The following is a 27,433-nucleotide window of genomic DNA, read 5'->3' on the forward strand; positions in this document are numbered from 1 at the left end:
TCATTCACTCTCCCTCTTCTCTTTCCTTCTCCCTCTCTTATCTCTTTTCCCTCTCTCTTCCCTGCTTTCTCCTCTCCCACTCTCTCCTCTATATCTTTCCCTCCTCTCTCTTTCTTTCTCATTACTATCTCTCCCTCCCTTCCTCCTCTCTCCTTCCTCCCTCTCTTGGTCCAGTCTGGAGCTGTGGCCACAGTTGCGGGTTCTACTCCTGGACACTCACCCAAAGTGCCCAAACGCCGCCGGCTGTAATTATGATGATAATAAGAGACTTGGGTGGGTCTCCGGAGTTTTGGGGACACTTTATGAGCCGTGTGCCCACAGAGAGGTGCAGCGTGTGGGGCAGCGGTGACCAGAGGAGGCCCGGGATCACACCCTCCACCGCTCTCCTGCACCAACATGCCGCTTTAAATACTCGCAACACACGCAATATGTTTGAGAGTGTCACGAGTAAAGAATCTTAGCGGAGTAAAGACGTGAGCTGCTGATCGATTGGTCGACTAAAAAGAGGACGTGGCAAAAGATCTCAAGTCCAAACTATTTCATGTCTGTGTTTATCAGGGGGAGTTCAAGGAAAATTATTATATATGCAGAAAAAAGTATGAAAAAAGTATTAGGAAACAGGGTATTTATATATAAAGCATCTGAATCATGAATTTAATCGGACTTTTTTTGCAGAGAAATAAGAAAAAACAAATCTTCAAATCCAAATCTTCAGCTTTCTCTCTTCTACTTTCTCCTTTTGTCCCATTGAAGTCCTGATCATCAAAATAAAATAAATATTTGACACAAACACAATGTCCGATCAGTCAGCCTACAGCCCGAATTCAGAAAATATGATGTCAATCCAACATAAATGATTAAAACAGTGAATTACTTATACTTATAAGCTCAAACTTTCCACTTCCACTTGGAAACAATGGTCTTATAACGTTAAAAAAAAAAATTATAATAATTTGAAACATGAAGGAGTTCTGAGGGTGACAGCAGTGACCTAAATTTGAACAGAACAAAAAAATGTATATGTATACAATGTACAATACTATTAATATATATAAATAATTTTACCTACAAGTTTTAACACAAATGCTAAATTACAAGTTGCCCCTAATCGCCTCTTGGCTTCCTGTTCACACTTATCCAGTTCAGTTTATTACTAGTTATTGATACTTGTCAACAATCCAACCTGTTACTGGTACAAACTCTAATTTCCTGCACTACTTTAAAGGTCATATACTACGCAAAATGGACTCGTGAGCTTTAAACCAGGTTAGAATGTTGTCACCTCCTCAAAAACAGAGCTGGAGTTGTGTTTTGTTTCAGTCACACATGTTTGAGTAACTCTTTATTATTCACCTGTCTACATCTCCAAAGCTCAAAATGCTCTGTTCTACTTTGTGATGTCATGAAGCGGTACTGTAGTTTTCAAGTGAACAGCTTGTTTTACCATTTATTCAGTAAACATTGGCAGTTCCAGGACTGAAAAAGTCTCCAAATGATTCTAGTGAAGGTGTGTGAAGTTTCTAAACACAGTGGAGCCCTTCCTGTATTTTTATTTATTTATTTTTTTTGGTCTTGTCTTGGATTTGACTGCCTTTGGACTCAATCTTGTCTTGGTCTCAAGGTCTGACCCTCGACCAGTGATAAAATAGTGATAGATTTATAAGATATTGAAATATATGGGCCAAAATAACTGTAAAATATAAATAAATGTAGAACATGACAAAGATGGTCTCGATTTGGTCTCCATGAGGTGTGGTCTTAGTCTTGTCTGAGTCTCAGACTTTAAAAGTCTCGGTCTTGTCTCAGTCTCGGCCTTTAATAGTCTCTTGCCTTGGTCTCAGGGACTTGTGGTCTCGGGCAGGTCTTGGTCTCAGTTAGTGTGGTCCTGACTACAACACTAAGGCCCCGTTCACACTAGTGTGTATTCGAGTCGTTTTCATTGTGGATGCAGTGTTCGTTCGGATTGAAAACGGCTCCAGAGACGGAACAATCTGGTGCCTCCATCTTCCATGAATTCATCTGAGTACAGATCTGATCCAGCACTGTGTGGACGCCTGAAAACACTGATATTCTGATGTAGGTATATGTGTCGCGAAGTAGCTAACTCAGCCCCAAAACACTCAGAAGCTAGAATATATGTCCATTCATATAAACGGTCTATGCATATGATCATACGAAACGACGTGTCGGGATGCAGATCATTTCTGATATGCTGATACGGTGATACACAGATTCATTTCAGTGTAAATGGGTCTAACACTACCACCTGACATCACAAGATGGAACAGAGCATTTACTGTTTGAGTGAGATCACAAACTAGTGTAATATGTTTCCTTTAAACATGTCACTTACACATTTTATCTGCTCAAACATCAGTAAAATACATGTGAACAAAAGACATACATTGACTTGAGGTTTTTTCATTCTACAGTTATCCCAGAGCACATTCAGAGACCTAGCCTTGTCCCTCTCCCTCCTCCGTCCATCCACACATCTAAACATGTCCCCTATCTTCCTCTCCTTCTTTTCAAATCCTCTCTTTCTGATGCACATTCCTCATATTCTCTCCATCACTGCGTCTGTCACTGAAAGCATTCACGGCGTATTTACTCCGAGTGAAAACACGGACTACAAAAGCGGCAGACACAAAGGAGGAAGAGCTCAACCACCGAGATGGACCCGTGGACGAGTATTTACACTGGAGTTTAAGAGTGAAAGTACAAGACAGGAGCAGACAGGAGCAGACAGGAGCAGAGACAGAGGATACAGAGAAGAGGGTACGGCATTCAGATTTTAATTGCAAGAAAGTATCCCTAAAAACAAATCACAACTATATCAAACCCAGCCCGTTGTACCAGCCCAGCCCTCCTCTCCTTTTTGTCCTCGGCCTCTCCCCGTCCCTCCTGTCCCTCAGGTGGACGCTCTCAGCCCGTTAATCGCTCGATCGATAGCGGACATTTTTAATTTGGATTTATGGAGCATCAGCTAAAAGCCTTCTAAAGAACCAGAGTCTGTGGTGGATCTGAGCGGTTATGAGCCTGTCTCCTCTGGACACTGTGGACAGGACACACGTGTGGACTGTTGGACAAACATTGGACGGCTTTTGAAAGGACACACATAAGACAGCATAGTTATGTGTGTTTAAACATGCTCTGTCTCGTTTAGAACTTCAGATAATGGTTATGAATTGATAACACGCACATATGATTTTCCTTCTATCTGTGTTATATGTGCTGGATGTTCTGTTAGCATGCTAGTTACAGCCAGTGTGAATTATTCATAAAGCAGTGTAGCCAGAATGTTAATATAAACATGTGGTTGTAATGACAAGAGTCTGGCAATGATATATGGACCTAAAAACGTCTTTCTATGACGTAACAATCCAGGGCAAATTAAAATGTAGTGATTTCTGAGGCTCAGAGGGAGAGGAGGTGTGTGATTGAAGCTGAACAGAAGTATGTTTTCAATCTGGAATCACTAACAGTGATCAGAAACAATGATCAGAGCATTCAAATGACTCCAAGCTGATTGGTGGAAGTGGAATAAGCCGGAAAATGAAACGTGAGTTCAGTCCAGAGGGAAAAGCATCTTTCCCTCTACACATGCACAAAGTCTTTCTTCTGCATGTACAAAATACAAATACAATACAATACAAAATAGTCTGTGTTTCTACTAAAACAGGATAGGGTAAAGTACGTCTGTCTGCAGCACCATGTCTGTTTTAGTTCATTCAGCACTGGCTCTGCCCTAACCACAGTTCTGTCCTGTGATTGGTCAGTCTCTATCACATGTAAACACATCAGCCGGAGCTGAACAGAATCGATTCTCTAGAGTTTGTGAACTCACAAAAATCGCGAGAATTCATTTTAAGCCGGGTGTAAACTGTACGATTTTTCACCCGTGCGACTGTTTTTGGGATCAGGGCGACTTTTGGTTTAATCATGTTTCGTGCTTCATTTAGTAACATGGGGCAATGAGAATGATTAATACCTCACAACCAGCTCCCGATCAGCAATAGTAGGTCGCAAGAATATCAAACCTGTTTGAATCCAGTCGACTCTTGTGAGGGTTTCGCACGGTTGAAGTCGTTCCGCGAGTTGTGAACTTTTACACCCTGTGATTTGGTCGTACAGTTTGAGCTGGGGCTGAGTGAAAACATTGAAAATATCACACAGTGTACGTCCGGCATTACTGGCAAAACTGGCAAAGTTCCATACCTCCTTTACAGTCACTACCATCAACAATCACACTTTTAAGCAGAGAAATGTCTTGCCTATTGGCACAACATGAGTACACCAGTGGCAGGGTTTGGCCCAACCTTCACTTCAGCGTCTCATAAATCCAGATCAGACTTAACCAAATCTGAGCAGAATTCATTTGTCTGAAGTTGTGCTCTGTGCAGCCGTCATCCACACAGCAGAAGTTACAGAAGAACTTTGTGGTACTTTCATGTTTATTTGGTCTGATGGATTTAACCCCTCCCCTCCCTGCTCTGGTCCCTGGAGGCGGGGCTTGGCCTGTCAGTTACCCCCCCTCCTCCCCCTCCTCCTCACCCCCACCCCACCACCCCTTCTGTGGCTGTATTTACGCGAATGCCCATTTCGTCCGAGCGCCTAATGGCACATAAAACCTCCCATCTCTGTGCCCATCAGAGAGGCCCAAGGGTGGGGCGAGGGGCTGTGGTGTCCTGGGGGGAAGGGTGAGGAGGAGGGAGAAGAGGAGAGAGGAGAGAGGAGGGAGAGGATGCCCACTCCTAAAGGCTGGACGGCGGGGCGAGGCACTGCGAGAGGGGAGGATGCCCATCAGATGCAGGAGGGTGGGGCAGGACTGTGGTGTCCCGGGACAGAGGAGAGGATGGAGAGAGGGGGGAGAGAGGGGGAGAGGGTAAGGATGCCCAATACAGATATTTCATCATTGGCCTGACAGTGAAGAGTCACTTCACACACACATTTGAACAGAATCTTTGAGGATAATCCTGTTTAGAGCAAAACGTGATCATTCTAAATGTTCCACTCTTCAGAACCAGAGCTCCGAATGATAAAGCACTCAGGACCTGATCTGGACTTGATCTTAGACTTAGACTTAGGCTATGGTCAGTCTGCAGCCTGAAGTGACCCAAATCAGATTTTTTTGCCCCGATGCTCAGACAGTCTGAAACACACAGATCACTTTTTTTTTTTCAAATGTGACCTAGTCCACTTGGATATGTGCTCCTAAAACCCATACGTATCTGATCTTTTGACATGTGACTTCAGTCTGAATGGCCATGTCACATTTATCCACCTACACATCACCAACAAGCCACAAATGTCACAATTCTGCACTGAAGTAGCTGGAAACATGAAGAAAGACACAACCACGAAGGACGACAAAGCAACTCCACACCCACACGTTCCTTTCTATAGACATTGGTGCCACTGCCCCACAAAACACCACGGCCAAAACCCTCATCCTTCTCCTTCTCAATCTCCTCATTGAAACAAATAATCTGTACATGTTCTGGCTCCGGTACGACAGCAGCTTTAAAATCTCCAGGTCAATGCAGCGTCCATGTTTAGGCGACTTCTGTAAACACTGAGCACACTCACTGTGTGTGACATCGTCATGTCCTCCAGTGATCATGTGGGACACTTTTAGGGAGTTTAATGTTCACACTGGAGATCACATACAAGTCACATTTAACTGGAAATGTGAACGATCTTGCAAAAAAATTGAATTTCCAAATTGCATTAAGCCCTGCAGCAATAAAAATAGCAAGAGACAGGAGTCAATTAAGACACATGAACGTATCACGATGTGCACACTAACAACACACACAACAACACACACCAACATGAACTCCAGCTGAATCAGCACGAGTCTGTAAAATGGAATTTTCACATCTTCTAATCATGTTATAGTGGTTTCTTCTCACTGACCCTCTGAAGTTGTATTTACAGTGACTGGTGCATGTTTGAGTCACCTTTATCCTCCTGTGGTCAAGGCGTCATTGCTCTGATGTACCTGTGTTTTCTCTGCAGTATTAGTAATATTAGTATTTAAAATGATTTAAAATAGTGATGCATGAGTGTCATAGATTCTAAGAACAGAGCAGAAAAAGCACTATATGTCTTTAAAACAAAAACAAGCAAATAAATTCTCGTCCAACAGTCACTGAGTTTAACGTAATGTTTTCAGTTCAACAGTCTGGGTCACAGCACACACAGTCTACGTGCACGCCCCCGTCACATGCACGCCCCTCTCACGTGCACGCTCCTCTCACGTGCACGCCCCTCTCACACGTGCACGCCCCTCTCACGTGCACGCCCCTCTCACGTGCACGCCCCTCTCACATGCACGCCCCTCTCACGTGCACGCCCCTCTCACGTGCACGCTCCTCTCACGTGCATGCCCCTCTCACGTGCGCGCCCTTTGTCCCTCTCACTTCACTCGGCCTCATGTGATCCGACCCGTGCCAAGTCCAGAGGCGTCATGCCATCCTCCACAGCCCACCGCCGCCCTCTGCTCTGGGCATGAGGAGAGAACATGACCCCTGGACCTTTAAACGAACAGGGCTAATGAGGGGCCGCGCCCGCCGGGGGCCCACAGCGCAGGGGTCTGTGATCTACGGCCCCGCGCACAGTTAGGGCCGCACCAGTTAGTGCAACAGGCAGCAGCAGGGGTCGAGTGCTGGACGCCAACCGCTAATGAGCTCATGCACCAAACAGCTCCATCACAGACTAGTTTCACACAGACTAACATCACACTGTGGATCTCTAATAAAAAGTGGATAAGCCCCTCCCTCTGTCCCAGCTCCAGACTGACTAGTGCCAGCTCTAGGTATCATAGCTCCGACAGCTCCGACAGCTCCGACAGCTCCGACAGAATTCTCGAACAGAGCGCAGTGCATTTTGGGAATTCAGACTGCCCGTGTTCTGACAGGGCAGTCTGAATGGATCCTGTTGGATTTTGTAGGATTCTTTTCTATTTTCACAACATAAACTTTTTTTTTTTTTAATGTTTAAGTCCTCAAAGCATCTAAAGTGATTTTTGTCAGACTGAGCCTTGTCGCTCTGAACCTCTCCAGCTCCACTCTATCAGCTCTCGCTCTGATTGGTCCAAACGCTCGTACAAAAGCACATTACAAACGACACACGGGTGGGAGGAGCTCGCCTGAATTGAGGAAGTAAATGTGGAAGAGAAAATAATTGTTTGGGCCCATGAGTTGATGAGCACAGACCACTGAAAACAACACGACACATCTTGGATTCAGTTTCAGATTTGATTCAAGTTCTGTGGCTGATAGAGGGTTAACAGCTAAAGATGAGCTGCAGCACAACTGTACTTAAATAATACAGGTAACACACCTGTGCATGATCTTATGAGGGAATCATAGAGCGGATGTACTTTGTTATTTGTTCCTATGAGACTAGAGATTTTTCTAAATTGTAAAATTCAGTTCTGATTTATTTGATCATTTTGCTGCTGTTATAGCAAAGCCTCTTGGAACTAGAGCTTCTGTCGTCAGCAGAACTTAACCCTGTTTTTGTCTAAATCTACATGTAAACACACAAAGAAAAAAAAATCTCTCTCCATGTTATAACATTGTTCCTCATTAAAAACCTGCTGAAGAGGTTTCAGAAGATATCCAGGCATGTTTGAGTAATCTAGTGATCTCCCCTGGGCGTCATTATAGTTAGTAGTACAAGCCTGTACAAGACTCCGCCCACAAGCCCATGCACCCACATGTCAATTCTCCATAAATATACAAAAACACAAGCAGTTTTTACTTCATATTGAACATTGTAATTAAAAACATCTTTGATTCTAACCATAGACTGAGTGGACTAAGTGAGTTTGACGTCAGATGAAGCTCACGATGCTGGAGGTGACAGGAGAGGATTTGGAACCAGGCTTTATGTTAGGAAGAGGACTTTTATAACGGACAAAATAGAGATCAAGACAGGATCATGTGTCGCGGGTTAATACAAACATTTACAGACCAGATGACGAGGCTCAGAGCAGCAGGTACAGACAGAAGAGCCACAAGATTATAATGTAAGTCAATGGGAGCCAGAGTCAGAAGGAGCTGGAAGAGCCGCATGAGAACTTCCTATTTGGATCTAACTATGTCCTTTTATATAAACAGTGGGTGATTGTAACTAAACACCAGTAGAAAGAATCATGTTTTGAGTACAGAATGTAAGAGGATTAAACTGTTAGACGGGGCCCAAAAGTCCAAGCTGCATGTTTCTATCTGCAGGTATCGATGGAAAAAACACTGTACTCTACTGTTTTTAGGTCACCCCCCTCCCTCCTCCCTCTTCTTCCCTCTCTTTCTCTTATTCTCCCCCTCTCCTCTCTCTCTCCTCGTGCTTTCTTGGTCTCTTTTCCGTTCCTTGGCTCTCTGTCTCTCGGGGGAGTGCGGCGCTCACCTGCTCTCTCTTGTTCTGGATGTGTGGACAGGGATTAAACTGTTTCAACTCAGGCTGACCGCTTTAGACAAGAGGTCAGTGCAAATATACACACAGCAGCACACGGGACGGAGAGAGGGAGAGGAGAGGAGAGAGGAGAGGGAGAGAGGAAACAGACTGAGAGGAGAGAGAGAGAAGAGAAAGAAAAGAAAGGACGAGAGGAGAGGAAAGAGACAGGATGTGAGAAAGCAAATGTAGAAGGGGGAGAGAGAGAGATTAGAGGAGAGGAGAAAGAAAGAAAGCAGACAGGGAAGAGAGAGAGAGAGAGGAGAGAGATTAGAGGAGAGGGAGAGAAAGCAGACGGACAGGATAGGGAGAGAAAAAGAGAGGAGATGAGAGAGAAAGAAAGCAGACAGGGAGGAGAGGGAGAGAGAAAGGAGAGAGATTAGAGGAGAGGGAGAGGAAGAAGAGGGACAGGATAGGGAGAGAGAGACAGATAGAGAGAGAGAGGGAGAAAAGAGAAAGAGATGAGAGGAAGAGAAAGCAGACGGAGAGGAGAGAGAGGAGGGAGATTAGAGGAGAGTGAAAGAAAGCAGACAGAGAGAGAGGGACAGAGAGAGGAGAGGGTGTGAGGAGAGGGAGAGAAAGAGAGAGAGAGAAAGAGAAGAGAGGGGGAGAAGAGAAAGAGAGGAGAGGGTGTGGGGAGAGGGAGAGAAAGCAGACGGACAGGATAGGGAGAGAGAGAAAGAGACGAGGAAGAGAAGAGAAAGAGAGGAAAGGGTGTGAGGAGAGGGACAGAGAGATGGAGAGGTAGAGAAAGCAGATGGAGAGGGAGAGAGACAGAGAGAGAGAGAGAGGAGAGGGAGAAAAGAGAGAAGAGGGTCTGAAGAGAGGGAGAGAAAGCATACGGAGAGGAGAGGGAGAGAGACAGAGAGAGAGAGTGAGAGAGAGAGAGAGAGAGAAAGCAGGCGGAGAGGATAGAGAGAGAGAGGAGAGGGAGAGAAGAGAAAGAGAGGAGAGGGTGTGAGGAGAGGCAGGGAAAGCAGATGGAGAGGTGAGAAAGAGAGAGGATAGAGAGAAAGAACAGAACAACAAAAACAGACTGATCTACTGGAAAAGGATGAGGAGAAGGCAGAAAGAAAACAAGAGGAGATAAAAGGAGCAAAGAACAAGAGAGAAAGAAAAGGGAATAAGAAAGACGGAGAGAACGATGAGGAATGTCAAAAGGAGAGATGGAGCAGAGAGAAAGAGTGAAAGACGGAGAGAGGGAAGAGGAGACAAAGGAGAGGGAGAGGAGAGAGGGAGCGGGGGAGGGGGTCAGGTACGTGCTGACGAGACAGAATCAAAATCAACTGAATCTAGGGCACCTGACACACGGAGGTACAGGAGGAGATTGTTGTCTGGTAATCAGGAAGTACACGTTTGCATGCTAGTTGTTATTAGCTGGGCTGTTTAAAGCCACAGTCGCCACGTTTACATAAGAACTTTAATCCTGAATAAAAAAGAGCAAATAAACACTTAAGTCCTAATGAAAATGGTTATTCGGAATTAAACTTGATTCCGAATTAAATGTTTGGTTTATTCCGATTTTAAAGCCCAATGAATTTCTTCCTGGATCATGTTTCACGTTTATTCGGTAACACTTTATAATAACTACACCTTATTTAGCCTTAATAAAGCATGAACAAAGGCTTAATTAATAATGAACAAAGACTTAATTCATAATGATTCACACTTAGTAACTACTTAATTACTACCTTAATTCGCACTTGCACTTAATTTTGTCTGTGCTGTAAATAGTTACTCATAATTATTTCATACTTAATTACTCATGAACTAACCATTTGAGCATTTATTAATCATTAGTAAACTATGAGAGAATGATTTACTAATAATACAAAGCAATGATCATTCAGGCAGTAATTATCTGTTAGTTAAGTCTTTTTAGAGCTTTTCTAAAGTGAAGACTAGGGATGGGCATAATTAATCGATTATTCGATAATTGATCATTAAGAATTTAATCGATTACGTTAATTTTAATCAACAAACCGAATGTAGGTTGCTGTGTGTAGTGTGACAAAACAGGTGTGTACATGTGTCTGAGACACAAACAGGGGGTCAGTCTGCAACGTACCGAAGCACAAATGTGTATTTAACGATGACTTGTACAAGAAATTCCACACTTTCCGTTGCGTTCGGGACAAGTGTGAGTCCATGTGCACAGTGGATAAAGCAGCACATATGTGTCAGTGTCCAGTGGGAAAAAGTTTTACCAGGTGAGAGTCGCACAATGTGGATGACGAGGCCCCGCCCCCCTCCCCCCCCTACGGTGTCCTGGTTTTGACAAATGCAAATCTGGTCACACTGACCTGTATTCACCTGAGTCATGTCCTTTAATCCGACACAAATTGACCGCATCAGCGACACAAGAGGTGGAGTTTTATCTTCACTTAGTTTATGCAAATTAGTGATGTGGTTTTAAGTTTTGTTTCTGTGAGATTTGAACAAAACTGAATTAAAACACATTATAATGTCAAACATGCTGATGTGGCTCTAGAGTCATTACGGTTTATATGTCGTAAAGTTGAATTTATTTATGCAGATTAGTAGTGCAGATAGTAATAATAATGATGATCATTTTAATATAAAAACATTAATGATTAATTGATAATCGGTCGTTAATTCTTCCGACGATCGATTAAGAAAATTTCATCGAATGCCCGTCCCTAGTGAAGACTAATTATCCTTTATTAAGCATTTACTAAGTGTGAATCATTATTAATTAAATCTTTGTTCATTATTAATTAAGTCTTTGTTCATGCTTTATTAAGGCTAAATAAGGTGTAGTTATTATAAAGTGTTACCGTTTATTCTTGTTAAAAATAATGTCAGTGGTTCAGTTCATGTTCGTTGTGTTGCTCTTCTGACGTGATCAGGACAATCCGGCTCCACCAGTCCTGGTTTTGGACTTTGATCCACGTCTCTTTGGATTTGTGAGCAGGATGTGGGAGTGGGCTGAGGTAGAGCAGCCTCACACTCACTTTGTCTTCTTCCTCCTTCTCCTCCTCAGCCGACAGACGTAAAGTGTGATGAGACAATTCTCCAGCTGCTGCACAATTATCATCAGAACCACAGCGGGAAAAGTTTGGATCATGTTTGTGTCCGTGGAGCAACGACAAACTGAGATGACAGAAAAGCCGGTAGCAGCTGAAGTGTTTTCTTCCCAAAGACGTAAATATGTCGGTGTCTTTGTCCAATCAAAACCTTCCCCACCCCCAGACGCTCAGACACATTAAATAAAGACAATTTAACAAGTTTTCCATGTAAACCTCAATTTCAAATCATTATTTCCAAGTAAACTCCAAGGAGAATATTTTAATTCCAATTCTATTTAATTCAGAATTCAAAAAACATCATGTAAACGTGGCCAATATCAATGATTAAAATGTGGCCAATTCTTACAAAGGATTAAGGATGCACCGATCCAGCTTTTTCTGCTCCGATACCGATGCTGATACTTTGGCTTTAATAAGTGTTACAATAATAGTGTATAATAAAAGTGTTATAATAAGTTAATAAGCAGAAGCGGAATATTTTAATTTCGAACTATTTAATTCATAACAATTAATTTGGAATTAAAAACATCATGTAAACGTGGTCAGTGTGGAACAAATCCGGTCATGTCCGTTTTCCCAACAAACCCCTGGGCCCCGGTCTCTCCCGTTCTCCTGTTTACTCTTCCACTCTTCCCCGGGACATTTTTCACCCCTTTTCCCGCACGTTTTCCTCCCCTGCTCCGCGTCCCGCTGCGTCCGGGGGAGCGAGGGACCAGCGGAGCACAGGTGAACCCCGTGGACAGGTGTAATTCATCATTCATAGCCCAGTGACGCTGAGCAGCAGAAAAACTCACACGGAAAGAATAAAAGGAGGTAAACGGGAGCGGCGGAGCGGTTATGAAAGACAGAAGCGTAAACACAGGCAAAAAAAAGACATATTCATCTGACAATCTGAGGGGGAGGGGGGGGTCACGGGGGGGTCACGGGTCAGGAGAAAGGGGGGGGGTTCACGCTGGACACACTGCCTCTCTGCAGGTGGACGGGACGCCAAAACGACCAAAAACGCATCGTATTTTGTTCTTGTCTTGTTGTCTGTGCTGTCGTGTGTTTATCAGCTGACCCTCGCCCTTTTTCTGCCGCCTTCTTCCCGCTATTCTCTCCATTCCCTCCCCCTCCTCCCCCCCGTGACCTGTACACATGCCCTTACGTAACAAACGCTCTGTGCCCCTCTGCCCCGTCCTCCAGCGGTGCCTTTTCAGGACAGAGCCAGTTAGGCCTGTAACGATAATCAATAAATCGATTAATCGTACGATAACTTTTAACGAGCTCGATAACTTTTCCAGCCACGATAAATTCTCTTTGCATACTTGCTTGTTTTCCTCGCTCTTTCTCGCTCTCAAAGAGACTGAATGTTAGAAGGTTTCTTCCTCTTGTTTAACAAGTGTAATGACGCTTGAACCAAATGCGTGCGTTGTCTGAGTGCAGAAACACAAGCTAGCGCCGCTGTCAGAACCAAAACAGTTCATTGCGGAATGACAAAACAAGTCACGATGCCGAATCAACACGAGTGAACGGGACACGTCTCAACAGCCACATGCATCAAATGCAGCGAGCGCACAAATGACAAGAAGAAATGTCTCAAACCCCAACAGCCGACATAAACCCAAACCCGAATGACAGAACTAGCCTAGCGCCCGGGAGAACCCGGAATCCCGAAACCGAACTGACACGACACCAGACAGGACAGAGACTCCCTCATAGAGAAACAGCATCCTGTGTCGCAGGTTCATACGAACACTTCAAGACCAAAATGACGAGTCTCAAAGCAGCCGCCACAGAGACGAGACACAATATTCCAATATAGGCTACAGTGTGATAGGCCTGAGCGCATAGGCTACAGTGTGATAGGCCTGAGCGCATAGGCTACAGTGTGATAGGCCTGAGCGCATAGGCTACAGTGTGATAGGCCTGAGCGCATAGGCTACAGTGTGATAGGCCTGAGCGCATAGGCTACAGTGTGATAGGCCTGAGCGCATAGGCTACAGTGTGATAGGCCTGAGTGCATAGTCCTGTCTCAGCACATTTACACTATTACAGTGTGGTGCATTCAGAACATACAGATCTGTGGATGATTTACTCCTCACACTGAGGTCAGAACTTCAGACTCTTTATGACCAGACACATGCACCGTACACACACACAGCACAATATGACCAGGAGGACCACTGTGCACACCTGGTTTAGATCTAGTTTAGTCATGGGTTAGACCTGGTTTAGTCCTGATTTAGACGTGGTTTAGTCCAGGTCTAGTCCTGGTTTAGACCTGGTTTAGACCTGGTTTAGACCTGGTTTAGAGTTGGTTTAGACCTGCTTTAGATCTAGTTTAGTCATGGGTTAGACCTGGTTTAGTCTTGGCTAACTTTTTCTGAACTTTCTCCAGTGGCACAGCGTTAAACCTCCTCCACGGAGACACACAGACCATCAGGCTACATTCAGATTCAAATTCCAAAAATGTATTGTCAATTTTATGAAACATATGAAGATGAGGCATTACAGGTCACATCTGTGGAAAGGCGAGCGTGTTCATAGTAATACATGTTTCTCAAGGTGTTTTGTAGCAATTAAAAAAAAAAAAAAAAAAAAAACTGTAATTGAATAAAAGTTTAATGCCATACTTTGTAATGTATCAGAACCAGTATCAGAGCAAGTATCAGTATCAGAATCAATATCAATATCAGAGCCAGTATCAGTATCAGAGCCAGTATCAGAGCAAGTATCAGTATCAGAATCAATATCAATATCAGAGCCAGTATCAGTATCAGAGCCAGTATCAGAGTTAGTATCAGTATTAGTGCCAGTATGAGAGCCAGTATCAGAGTCAATATCATTATCAGAGTCAGTATCAGTATCAGAGTCAGTATCAGTATGAGAGCCGGTATGAGAGCCAGTATCAGTATCAGAGTCAGTATCAGTATTAGAGTAAGTATGAGAGCCAGTATCAGTATGAGAGTATGAGAGTCAGTATCAGTATGAGAGCCAGCATAAGGGCCAGTATCAGAGTCAGTATCAGAGTCAGTATCAGTATCAGAGCCAGTATCAGAGTCAGTATCAGTATGAGAGTCAGTATAAGAGCCAGTATCAGTATGAGAGTCAGTATAAGAGCCAGTATCAGTATGAGAGCCGATATAAGAGCCAGGATCAGTATCAGAGCTGGTATCAGTGGTATGAAGTGTGTTTGAGTTGTGTGTTTGTGGACGTGCGACTGGTGTGAACATGTTATCAGTCTGCCCTCTCTGTCACCCCGCCCCTGCCCCCGCCCCCGCCCCTGCCCTCCTGCCCTGCCCTGCCCCCCCTGCCCCTGCCACCCCCCTCACCCCCGCCCTACCCCCCCCCCACTCCTCTTATAGTAAATGTTCCTTGGTCCTCACCTTTCCCCTTTCCTCCTCCCCCTTTCCCCTCTCCTCTCCTCCCCCGCTCGCCCCCCCCCTCCAGTACATGTTCTCTGGTTTTATGCACACACACACACACACATACGTCCCTCCCCCCTCCCCCGTGCGTCCCTGAGCACAGTTGCATGTCCGTGGTGCACACTCACAGCGGCTCAGGGTCCGTTTACAGTATAAGGACGTGAACTGTAATCTACACCACACCGAGCTACAGTAAAGGCCAAAGTCCAACGTAAAGTGCCTACAGTCTGCTTAAAGGGCCAACGTGGAACTTTTCTGGCATTTCCATGGAGATTGTTGATTGATTATTGCTTTTCCTGAAAAGTGACATATTATGGCACTAAACCTAAACTTGTATCTTGATGGAAACAAGCAGGAGAACCTCTAGGCCGAGTTAAACAGCATCAAGAACATCTGTAAGTGAACATGCAGATGGAGATGATCAATGCTGCCTTATGGAACATTACAATGCAATAACATCTCCATCGACACAAGCAGGAAGTGGAACCTCAAATTCTCTACCCACAGAAGCAGAAACCTAATAAGTGAGAGTAAGTCCTGCCTTTGAGCAAAACACAAAAGACTGGAGCAGTTCTGCTTCTTCTAAACTAAAGAACAATGTTAAACAGATCAAAGCAAGTACAAATGGACCTGTGTAAGCAATAAAATGACTTCCAGAAATTACAGGCACCACAAGGCCAAGTTACAGGTGTGATCTGTGGAGCGACACACCCTCTTACAGTATAAGGTATGTTTTTATTCAGTCTTTATTAGAACAGAACAGAAGAATTCAATGCACCGCAAGTATCAGAAAAGTGACAGAATGCACCTTTAAAGTGGAACTAAACACCTAAACTCCAACATCAACCACATTTCAAACAGAACTGCTGTTCAGGACCTGGAGGACCAAAGGCCTATTCATACTTCATAAGAACATAACAACTCTGTTCTTGCACCCAGAGCTGCCCAACAAAACGACGTCATTCTGTTGGTCCAGCTCCTGTTGGGCAGTTCTTGTGGCTTGTTCTCAACACCTCAGCTGAGCAGAAGTTTGTTCAGCAGTTCAGCAGCACTGTCCCACATCTGTTAATCATGTGGGCGTGGTTTATCTGCTTCCTCACCAGTGCCAGCAAGAAAAATAAATAAATAAATACATGGTGGTTTTGAGTCACAGAGGAAATGGTGAGAAAATACAAACATTTATTTGACACGACACTCAGTGACAATAAAAACGCCAAATGGCAAGAAATTAATGGAGGAATAACACAGATATTTTAGGCTCGGAAAAAAATCAGTCTTCATGGCAAGTTTGTAAAAGCCAAAAGGTGAAAAAAAAAGCGGTCAGGCTGGAGGATGAAAAGAAATACCCTCACTATAAACCATGAGGGGGCGGAGCAGTTTGGCAGCAAACAAACGTTGTTCTTATCACCTCAAGAACAAGAAGAATGTTGTGATGTTCTTATGAAGGATGAATAGGCCTTAAAGGGGAGAGTGAGGGAGGGGGCGGGGCCTGGAGGACTAAAGGGGAGAGTAAGCGAGTATAAGAAACAGTGTGATTGGTCTAACAGGTATCACACTTCAAACTCCGCCCCTGCAGACAGATATTTGTATCAGAAACACGTGTCTTTAATCTGGGCAGTGCTGTGTGATGTCATGTAGTACTTGAAATTTCAGAGGCCACTGGAGGGACTATGAACTTGAAAACTGCACATATAGATAGTTTGTGCTAAAATGACCATAAATAACTCGGAGCAGCAGATCAGAGCAAAAGAAAAATGAAAATCTGTCAGTGGACAAACGTTTTAGAATGAAGACTTTTCTGCTTCTTGAGTCGTGCTCAGACGCTGAAAAACACAGCAGATCACCTCACACACACACACACACACACACACACACACACACACACACACACACAGTTTAGGAGCAGGGTTTAGTGTTTAGTTCCACTTTAAGGAAATCACATGGTCAGAGTCACAGTGACATTTAAATTTGAGAAAAACCAATGACACACACACACACACACACACACACACACACACACACACACACACACACACACACACACACACGCACACACACACACACACACGCACACACACACACACACCAACACATGGAAACGAGTCTCTTATTCTTCCTCCTCTCTGCTTCTCTTCCTCTTCCTCCTCTCCTCCTCTTCCTTCACTCCTCTTCAGCTCATCTCTTCCTCTTCCTCTCTCCTCTCCTCCTGATCCCCCTCCTCTCTTCCTCCTCTCCTCTTTTCCTTGTCTTCCTCCTTTTCATCTTTCCTCTTTTCTCCTCTTCTTCCTCTCTTCCTCCTCCTCTCCTTCTTTCCTCTCCCTCCTCATCCTGCTTTCCTTTCTCCTCTTGCTTCTCTTTCACCTCATCTCCTCTTCCTCCTACCCTCCTCTCCTGTCATCTTTTCTCCTCTTCCTCCTCTCCTGCTCCACCTCCTCCTTCTTTCCTCTCCCTACTCATCCTGCTTTCCTCCTGTTCTTCCTCCTCTCCTTTCCTTCCTCCTCTCCTTCTCCTCTTCCTCTTCTCCTCATCCTCCTCTCTTCTCTTCCTCTCCTCCTGTGCTCTTCCTCCTGTCGTCTTCCTCGTGTATCCGCCCTCTCTCAGACCACACTCTAAACTCAAACTCGGCTCTGGGGAAGGTCCATCTCCAAACTCTCGTCCGAATGGGGCCAGATAAATGATCCATTAGATTTCATCCGATCGGAGCCGAGCAATTACACCAAAATGAGACGAGCATGAATTATACATGTGTTTGGCCAGAGCGGAGCGGCGCTGGCGGCGGGCACGGGCAGGGGGCACGGGCAGGGGGCACGGGCAGCGGGCACGGGCACGGGCAGCGGACACGGGCAGGGGGCGCCGGCGAGCTGCCCCCAACACTTCACACCATCAATGATTCAACACAAGATAGAGTTTCCTGCACGAATATCAACCAGACCAGAGAGAGAAGAGAAGAAAGAGGGAAGAGAGAGGAAAAGAGAGGGATGGGGGCCCTTAGGGATGGAGGTTGGGACAATTTAATCCTGGTTTAGCCCTAGATCAATACTGGTTTAGTCTTGGTTTTGTCTTGATTCAGTCCTGGTTGATTCCTGATTTTGTCCTAGTTTAGTTCTGTTTTTGTCCTGGTTTATTCCTGGTTTAGTTCTGGTTTAGGCTTGATTCAGTCCTGGTTTAGTCCTAGTTTAGTCCTGGTTGAGTTCTGGTTTAGTCTTGATTCAGTCCTGCTTGATTCCTGATTTTGTCCTAGTTTAGTTCTGGTTTCGTCCTGATTTAGTTCTGGTTTAATCCTGTTTTAGTCCTAGTTCAGTCCTGGTTTAGTCCTGGTTGAGTCCTGGTTTAGTCCTGGTTTAGTTGTGATTTAGTCCCAGTTTACTTCTGGTTTAATCTTGGTTTATTCATGGTTTAATCCTGGTTTAGTCCCTGTTAAATTCTGGTTCAGTCCTGGTTTAGTCCTAATTTAGTCCTGTTTTAGTTCTGGTTTAATCCTGGTTAAATCCAGGTTCAGTCCTGGATTAGTCACGTTTAATACTGGTTCAGAGTTCAGTCCTTGTTCAGTCCTGATTCATTATTGGTTTAATCTTGGTTTAGTCTGTATTTAGTCCTGATTTTATCCTTCTTTAGTCTATACATGGTTTAGTTCTGGTTCAGACCTGGTTCAGACCTGGTTCAGACCTGGTTTATTCCCACTTTCGATCTGGGTGAGTCTTTAAACCAAAGGGGAGCGAGCCTGAGGTGTAGCCCAGTTTGGTGAGCGGGTTTGGGGGAGAGGAGCGGAGGAGAGGCCCTCAGGAACCAGGAGGCTGTGGAGGTCCCAGAGGAGACATGTGTGAACGCTCTGGGTCAAAAGCAGAGCAATATTCAGATCTATTTTACATGAGTGAGAAGAATTTACACTGATTAAAAATTCTCTTTCACTGTAGAAGGTCCCTGCAGCAAAAACAGAAGCGGAGCCAAAGACGAGAGACGGGGAACAGTGCGCACGATTCAGATGACTGTTTTCAGGAACGTTTTCAAATCTGCTTTTAAGTCTAATAATAAATGTTTAAATCAGAACTCTTCATCAACTTTTCAGAGCTTTAACCATGTTATAACAGTTTCCTCCTCACTGACCCTCTGAAGTTAAGTTGTATTTGGAGTGATGTGTGTGTCTTTATTTTCACACCGTTTTGCCGATCTAACCCTGTTTTCACCTCTCTAAACTCACTGTGACGAACACACTTAGTCCTTCTATTTATTGTAATACAGCAGCGTAGTGATTCAGCAGCCGGTTTCACTTCGTAGAAACCGTCTGACCTCGCAGTGTTAGAATTCGTTCGCTTTAAGGCAGGTGGGTACTTTCCTAAATTTAACCAATCGCTGCGATTTGGTCATGACATATGTAATGTGCAGCTAACGGGGTTAACTGGTATATTAAGCTTTTCACAAATCCTGTAGGAAGAAGGACAATAACATCTTTCCCCTTGATAAAATTCACCAAACATTCTCTTTATTCTGGCTTTAAATCCTCAATCTCGGGAATCGCTGCCAACAAAGAATGTCTGGCTCTTTGCTGATTGGCTGGTGCCCAAACTCACACTTCCGGGGTTTTTGCAAACTGTCTATTGTATTCGGATTCCTGATCTAGTCTCTGGAGAGAAATGAAATTGAGCAGAGGCACTAGGTGGTGCCGGGCTGACTAGCGTAGTGTAGTCGTTTTAGTAGAAATGTTAAAAGAAAAACTCTGCTTTAGTGATGTTCAGTTCTCCACAGGAGGAACCAACAGCATGTGGCTCTTTGTTGTCATGACGTTTGTCCCACTGGACAACACAGTTTTCTAATGAAGAAGTCAAAGGACTGGTTCTTTTATGAAGGGGTTTTGAATAACCTTTGAATCCTACTGGAATAGTATATACTCCAACCTTTTTCTTCCGGTGAGCTGCCTTTACAAAAAGAAAATGCCAAAGAGCTACTCATTTTAGCAGTCACAAAAAACAGAGCACAGAAAAGTCTTCGATGGGGAACAGTTAAATCCCTATAAAACATAAATCCATCCTTTATCCATTTATTAGTGCATCAAAATGATACATTTTTAATGGCATTTCATCAGATTTGACTCGTTCAGCACAATATGTATAATTCAGAAATCCTTTGTTGAGCTACTTGGATTGGACTGGAGAGTTACTGGGAGCTCCTAAGCTCCAGGTTGGAGACTCCTGCTCTAAACTCTGTTGACCTAAAATAATGTCAAAGGAACAGTCTGTATCCTGTGCTGTTACAGGTTAAAAAAAGGTAGAATCACAACTGAACCTGTGTCCCCAGAGTCTTCACCTACAGACAGAGACACATCCAAGTTTGTCTCATTCTCAGTTTATGAACAGATCGTGTCTCATGTGAAGCTCCAGAATTCCCTTCACTGACTCAGGACTGGTACAGGGGCTGGGGTTTAGGGAGTGACCATTCAAATCAGAGAGACATTTTAGGTTTCTGATCACAAATGTTGAACCTGAACTTTTCTATCTGAACCATCTGTGTTAAATATGACAGGCCTGTGTAATGTTGTGATGTCTTCTGAAACACAGCGATACAGTTCAAACGTAACAACAATCAGATACTAATATTTACTACTAGATATTTGAGCAGGTATCAGTATTTGAAAAAAAAATAAAAAATTAAATCACAAAAATGAACCTTTCCTGAATGTGTTTAGAATGATGTTGAGTTGTATGAGAACAAGTATCAGAGCACATGGACTAGTACACACATGGACCAACATGAACCTACTGCACCACTGACCATCACACACATGGACCAACATGAACCTACTGCACCTACTGACCATCACACACATGGGCTAAGAAAAGAAAGTACCAACATTTAATGTGGAAAATCACATTCTGTCGTCTAAAGAAAAAGTCTCTGAAAGCTTTGTATCGAAATAACACTATTCTGAACACATACTTTCATTTTTATGTGCTACTTCTACTACAACTGTGGCTACAACTCCTACTACAACTCCTACTACAACTACTACTACAACTAGTACAACAACTAATACAACAACTGCTCCTACGACTACTACTACAACTGCTACTACAGCTACTATTACAACTACTACTACAACTGCTACTACAACTACTACAACAACTGCAATCTCAACTGCTACAACAACTAATACAACAACTGCTACTACAACTACTACAACTGCTACTACAACTAGTACTACAACTGCTACTACAACTGTTACTACAACTACAACTGCTACTACAACTATGACTACTACAACTATTACAACAACTAATACAACAACTGCTACGACAACTACTACAACTGTGACTACAACTGCTATTACAGCTACTACTACAACTGCTACTACAACTACTACAACTGCTACTACAACTACTATAACTGCTACTACAACTACTATAACTGCTACTACAACTACTATAACTGCTACTACAACTACTATAACTGCTACTACAACTGCTACTACAACTGCCACAACAACTACAACTACAACTGGTACTACAACTACTACAACTGCTATGACAGCTACTACTTCAACTGCTATTACAATTACTACTACAACTGCTACTACACCTACAGCAACAACTGCTACAAAAACAACTGCTACTACAACAACTACTACAACTGCTACTAGAACTACTACAATTACTGCTACTACAACTACAACATCAACTATAACAACAACTACTACTACTGCTACTATTACTGTTATCATTACCCCCAGTACTTTGTTCTTGTAGTTGACACAAACAAACTCTCTTTCCTTTTTTTTTCTTCTATCTTTCTTGTATATTTCGTTTCATCCCAGCATAGTATACAGAAAAGTACACGGTATTTACCCCCCTAGCCCCGCCCCCTCACCGTCCTCTCCCTCTAATATTCTGATAAATGACCTCATGTCTCCCCCGCGTCGCCCCCACGCAGCTCCAGATGGCGCTAAATGAGGACAACATCGTTTCAATTACACCAGGCGCTATGCTAATGCTAATCGGCCAATCAAAAATGCAAAACAAGCGCGGCGCTGCTCGGGCCCGGCGGTCATTAGAACGTACGGGGGGGAGGAGGGGGGAGGAGGGGGGGCGCGTGAATATGCATGAGGACGGAGATGAAAGGAATATGCAAATGAGGGGAGAAAAGGGGGAGTGGCCCGACGCATTTACACTCGTTTAAAACACGAGAGGAAAATGAGAGGACGTTCACGGGGAGGAGATGTGAAAATGTCCACGAGAAACGAGAGAAAGAGTCAAACGGAACGCACGGGGAATAGAACCCGCAACACGCACGGGGAATAGAACCCGCAACACGCACGGGGAATAGAACCCGCAACACGCACGGGGAATAGAACCCGCAACACGCACGGGGAATAGAACCCGCAACACGCACGGGGAATAGAACCCGCAACACATACGTACGGGGTATAGAACCCGCAACCTCACATCACGACCACGGGGAAGTTAAACAAAGTACTACAGTTTTTCAGATCGTCTTTTATGCAGTTATATTTATTAGATATATATATTTATTTATACTTTTTTAAGTACTTGGTTGGATAGATCTACTGCTACTTGTTACTAAAATATTGAATATATAAGAATATATAAGAATACAACTATACTGCTACTACTACTACTACTACTACTACTACCTCTGATACTAGTGTTACAACTACTACTACCACTACTGCTGCAACTACTACTACTATTGCTACTACTACTACTACTACTACTACTATTACTACTACTGCTGCTAACTACTACTGCTGCTACTGCTACTATTGCTACTATTGTTAACTACTACTACTGCTACTACAACTGCTTCTACAACTACTACTAGAGCTGCTTCTACAACTGTGACTACAACTACTACAGCTACTACAACTGCTTCTACAATTACTCCTACAACTACTACAATTGCTAGTCCATCTGCTAGTACAACTGCTACTATAACTACTACTACAACTGTGACTACAACTACTACAACTACTACAACAGCTACTACAACTACTGTTACTGTTATCATTACACTCAGCAATACAGCACTTTGTTTTTGTAGTTGACACAAACAAACAAACAAACAAACAGTTTTTCTTTACGAGCTCCCTCATCTCTCTCTCTCTCTCTCTCTTTTTCTTATGTTTTCTCTCATTCACTCTTTCTCTCTCTCTACCCTCATGTCTCTCACTCTCTATCACCCACATGTCTCTTTCTTCATCTCCCTCTCTCTCTCTCTCTCTCTCTCTCTCTCTCTCTCTCTCTCTCTCTCTCTCTCTCTCTCTCTCTCTCTCTCTCTCTCTCTCTCTCCTCTCTCTCTCTCTCTCTCTCTCTCTCTCTCTCTCTCTCTCTCTCTCTCTCTCTCTCTCTCTCTCTCTCTCTCTCTCATCTCTCTCTCTCTCTCTCTCTCTCTTCATCTCTCTCTCTCTCTCTCTCTCTCTCTCTCTCTCTCTCTCTCTCTCTCTCTCTCTCTCTCTCTCTCTCTCTCTCTCTCTCTCTCTCCATCAGTTTTTGTTCCATTTCTTTGGTTCAGTGTCAGACTCGTCTCTTCCTCTGGTCTGTTTCACTCACACACTCATCAACACAGCACAGAGCAGCGGACAGACGAGTGACATCTCTCTCTCTCTCTGTCTCTCTCTCTCTCTCTCTCTCTCTCTCTCTCTCTCTCTCTCTCTCTCTCTCTCTCTCTCTCTCTCTCTCTCTCTCTCTCTCTCTCTCTCTCTCTCATTGATCCATTATTGAGTGTGTCCTGGATTCACATCGGCTGATAATGGATCAGACACAAACCCACAGACAAAACACTAAAAACTCCCAGTGTGATGAGCTGGACCAGACCAGACCAGACCAAACCAGGACCAGACCAGGACCAAACCAGGACTAGACCTGGACTAGGCCTGTACCAGACCTGGACCAGATCTAGACCAGACCCAGACTGGACCTGAACCAGACCTGGACTAGACCTGGACCAGACCCAGACCAGACCTAGACTAGACCTGGACTAGACCCAGACCAGACCTGGACCAGGCCCAGACTAGATCTGGACTAGACCTGTACTAGACCTGGACCAGACCTGACCAGACCTGGACCAGACCTGGACCAGACCTGGACTAGACGTAGACCAGACCTGGACTACAGACCATGAACGTGATTATTCTGGCTATTCTGTCTGATCCTGTATTGTCCTGCATTTTAGGCTTGAGAGCTCAGAAAATCCCAGATCTCACCTACCCCCTATCTCCACCCACAGCTGTGTGTTTATTTGTTTGTTTTCCAAAATTTAAAACCAGGTCAAAAAAGTCACACAACCATTTTCAACTGTAAAACACAACACGACTGAAACTAAACCAACTGGACTTGCACCAAACGTGAAAAGTGTCTCGCTTCAATCTCAGCTCTGACTAACGCATGCTGCCATTGTGTCCTTGAGCAAAACACTTCCCCCTGAGTGTGGAGAGAGAGCGAATAAAGTAACAGTTCAGTGAGTCGACAGAAGCGTCAGCCCACACACGCGATCTGCAAACAAACCCCAGAATCACACACGGACACTTTTCTACATCTCCTCTGTCCTCCGTCCGACCGGCCCTGCTCTCTCTTCCCCTCCCTCGCTCCCTCGCTCCCTCGCTCCCTCGCTCCGTCTCTCTTTCTCTTTGTGTTTGGGTGTAAAATGTCTTCATTAAACCCATCTGTGTGTGTGTGTGTGTGTGTGTGTGTGTGCTGCAGTATCAGAGCGGCCTGCTGTTTAAAGCTCTCAGGATTAGATCTGAATATAACTGCAGGCACAGGATTAATATGAGGAATGGAGAGAGCGCGGAGGAGAGGAGGAGGGAGGGAGAGAGAGGAGGTAGAGAGAGAGAGGGAGAAATGAGGAAGGAGGGAGAAAAGGAGTAGGGGGGAGAGGGAGGAGGAAGAGTAGGGAGATAGAAAGAAAGATCAGAGGGAGAGAGAAAAAATGAGAGAGAGGGAGAGAGAGAGAAAGAAAGAGGAGGGAGAGAGGAGCAAGAGAGCAAGAGAAAGAGGGGGGAGAGGAAGGACAGGGAGGGAGGAGGGATAGAGAGAGAGAGAGAGAGAGTGGAAGAGTAGGGAGATAGAAAGAAAGAGCGGAGGGAGAGAGAAAGAAAGAGAAGGGAGAGAGAGAAAGAAGGGAGGGAGGAGAGAGAGAGGAAGAGTACCCTACTCTTCCTTGATAGACAGAAAGAAAGAGAGAGGAGGGAGAGAGAAAGAGAGAGGAGCAAATGAGTGAGAGAGAGGGGAGAGAGAGAGAAAGAGGAAGGAGAGGGAGGGAGAGAAAGAGAGAGAGAAGAGAGAGAGAAAGCAACTGAGGAAGGGAAGGAAAGAAGGAAAGAGAGAGGGGGGATGGAGAAGAGGGAGGGAGAGAACAAGAGAGAGGAAGAGATAGAGAGGGAGAGATGGAAGGAAAAAGAGAGACAGTAGGAGAGAGAGAGAGGAAGGCAGAGAAGGAGAGAGGTTAGGAGGAGAGAGAGAGATGGAAAAGGCAGAGAAGGAGAGAGAGAGAGAGAGAGGTTATGGGAGGAGAGAGATGGAGAGAGTGCGTGAAAGAGAGAGCAGAGACATTTCAACAGTTCACTGAAAATAGAAAATCATTTGTTTTTTTTAGCAGCCAAACCAAACTAAAAACAGACTGATGAAACTCCAGCTCTTTTTACTCCACAGAAAAATGAACTGATGTGGAATTAAACACTTCAATATGACACCAACTTCACCAGGACTAAACCCGGACTAAACCTGGACTAAACCTGGACTAAACCTGGATTTAAGATGAACTAAACCTGGACTAAACATGAAATAAACCTGGACTAAACCTGGACTAAACCTTCATTTAAAATGGATGAAACCTGGACTAAACCTGGATTTAAGATGGACTAAATCTGGACTAAATCTGGACTAAATCTGGACTAAACCTGGACTAAACCTGGACTAAATCAGGATCAAACCAAGTCTATATCAGGACTAAACCAGGAACAAACTGCACAAGTTCAGCCATAGTAAGTAAACATCTCTCTCTCCATCATCTCTCTATCTCTTTTCTCCCCCTCTCTCCATCGGCCCTCCTCTTTTTTTTTACATTTCCAACTCTCCTTCTCTACCCTTCTCTCTCTGTTGTCCCTTTCTCTTTTTCTCTCTCTCTCAGTCTCTTCTCCTCTTCTCTCTCCACTTTTCATCCTCACCCCTTCTCTCCCACTCTCAGTCACCTCTCCTCTTCTCTTTTTTCTCCCTCTCTCTTTCTCTCTCCTCCCTCTTTTCACCTCCTCTCAGTTTCTCTCGCTCTCTTTTCTCCACTCTCTCCTCCCTCTCTCTCCATCTCTCTTTACAGTCTAAATGAAAGACCAGCGCTGGAAAAAGTCGTTTATTTTGCTCCCTAATTATTCGTTTCTTTGGTGTATGTTTTAATTAAAGTGTTCTAAATGAACTGCTGCAGAGGAGAGAGGGAAAGAGGGACAGACGGACCGAGAGAAAGAGAGAGAGAGAGAGAGAGAGAGACGGAGTGGACAGTTTGAAGTGAAAAAGTGTAAAACATTAAACTGGAGTGAGCAAACATTTTAACGGACCCAAATTGAAACGCGTCGCTAAGGTTACGTAAGAGAGTGTGTCCAGAGGAGAGTGTGTGTGTGTGTGTGTGTGTGTGTGTGTGTCGTTTGGGTCGTTTACGTTCATTTAAAATCAAGAAACTGACTTGAAATTATCGAGATTTATGAGCACGTAAATCCAAACCACCAACTGAACGCTCAGAGTGAACAAAAAACAACAGAGACGCTTTAGAATCATCTGTCCTCTGTGACAAATACATGTCCCTGTGTGTGTCAGGTGCCCTCCTGTGTGTGTCAGGTGCCCTCCTGTGTGTGTCAGGTGTCCTCCTGTGTGTGTGTCAGATGCCCTCCCCGTCCATGTGTGTCAGATGCCCTCTACGTGTGTCAGAGGCCCTCCCTGTGTGTGTCAGATGCTCTCCCTGTGTGTGTCAGGTGCTCTCCCTGTGTGTGTCAGGTGCTCTCCCTGTGTGTGTCAGAGGCCCTCCCTGTGTGTGTCAGAGGCCCTCCCTGTGTGTGTCAGGTGCTCTCCCCAGTGTGTGTCAGGTGCTCTCCCCGTGTGTGTCAGAGTGCCCTCCCCGTGTGTGTCAGGTGCCCTCCCGTGTGTGTCAGGTGCTCTCCCCGTGTGTGTCAGGTGCCCTCCCCGTGTGTGTCAGGTGCCCTCCCCGTGTGTGTCAGAGGCCCTCCCTGTGTGTGTCAGGTGCCCTCCCAATGTGTGTCAGGTGCCCTCCCCATGTGTGTCAGGTGCCCTCCCCATGTGTGCAAAAAAATCGAAATATCGATATGCCGTATTGTATAATGTGATGATGCAGTATCAATATTCTGGTTTGCTGTATTGATAAATTACCAAGAGTATTTTTTTGGTATCAGTGTATTTTTTAATGATACCTGGCCCTGGTTTAGAGCTCTATAAACATGCTCTAAAATACGTGGGATTTTTGGAGTTTAAAGTTCAGATTTGAGTCTCAGATGTTTCAAATTGAACC

At 44.4% G+C, this 27,433-nt stretch overlaps 1 protein-coding gene across 1 annotated transcript in view; it reads right to left on the reverse strand.

The window, feature by feature from the left end:
• bcl11aa (BCL11 transcription factor A a) overlaps positions 1-27,433 on the reverse strand; it is a 43,883-nt gene that overhangs the window by 4,792 nt on the left and 11,658 nt on the right. The gene's annotated exons all lie outside the window — the stretch shown is intronic.

This window comes from Boleophthalmus pectinirostris, unplaced genomic scaffold (genome assembly GCF_026225935.1).
Source record: "Boleophthalmus pectinirostris isolate CB_2022bp ecotype Guang Dong unplaced genomic scaffold, ASM2622593v1 HiC_scaffold_5, whole genome shotgun sequence".
NCBI classification, from domain to species: Eukaryota; Metazoa; Chordata; class Actinopteri; order Gobiiformes; family Gobiidae; genus Boleophthalmus; species Boleophthalmus pectinirostris.